The sequence below is a fragment of the Triticum dicoccoides genome, chromosome 2B (assembly GCF_002162155.2).
Source record: "Triticum dicoccoides isolate Atlit2015 ecotype Zavitan chromosome 2B, WEW_v2.0, whole genome shotgun sequence".
Taxonomy (NCBI): domain Eukaryota; kingdom Viridiplantae; phylum Streptophyta; class Magnoliopsida; order Poales; family Poaceae; genus Triticum; species Triticum dicoccoides.
In genome coordinates, this window is record NC_041383.1 from 52,786,772 (window position 1) to 52,787,764 (window position 993).

Sequence of the window (993 nt, forward strand, 5' to 3'; positions counted from 1 at the left end):
GCGCGCGAACGGCGCCACTCGCCAGGCCTGAACCGCCACGGTGATGTGGATGTTTGCGGGCCGCTCCACGGGTTCTCTCCGCGACTGGCCCGCTACTGGTACGCACCGGTGCCGGCAACTTGGTCCCGGACAAACCGATCGTCGTGGTCGTCTTCTTCTTAGGAGCCATCGTGATGAAGAATAGCTAGGCCAACTGCTACACCAAATTCTCACAATAGCGTTGCCCCCTTCCTGGCGCGCCAAAGATGTCGGTGGAAAACGACACCTATGGGATCACTGGAATCCCTTCTATTGTTGCGGGGCGCGGAATTGTGGGAAGAGCGGGACTAGCGGATGGCACATAGGGGATTTACCCAGGTTCGGGCCGCAAAGATGCGTAAAACCCTATGATCCTACTTTGGTGGTTGTATTAGTGTTCTTGAGCTCTCGAACCAGCTCTGGGTGTTGTGAGGTTCAAAAGAGCCGAATCCCTTCTCAGTATGCCATGGGCCTCCTTTTATAGGCGAAAGGGGCTACCATAGTGGCACACAGGAGGTGGAAAGTGCTACAGTGTTGCGAGGTTATCACTAGCATTACAGGACAAGATGCATTAAATACGGGGCTTAGGTGTCCTCCACTTTATTGGGGGACGGGGGTGAGGCCCGTCCCGTCCGTCGCCGCCCCTCCTGGCTTCGACACGCGCCCTAGCCAGCAACGCATGCAGCGCCATGTAGGCAGGCAGGCAGCTGAGGTGGCGTGGTGGTGGAGCCTCCACGAAGGTCTGCATGCTACCACGCAGGTGCCTGCCCAGCTGGTTGGGTCGGTGGCTGCGCATGACCGGCGGTAGGAACTTGGCTGGTGCGGGCCTGGCAGTGGCCTTGCCGGGACGCTTGGCGATGGTCTCGCCGGGTGGCCCGGCAAGGGTCTTGCCGCGGCGCGCCATCTTCCCCGGCAAGGATCTTGCCGGGGGGGTCCTGTGGGTTTCTTCGGTGGGGACGGTTGCCTTCCTATCCC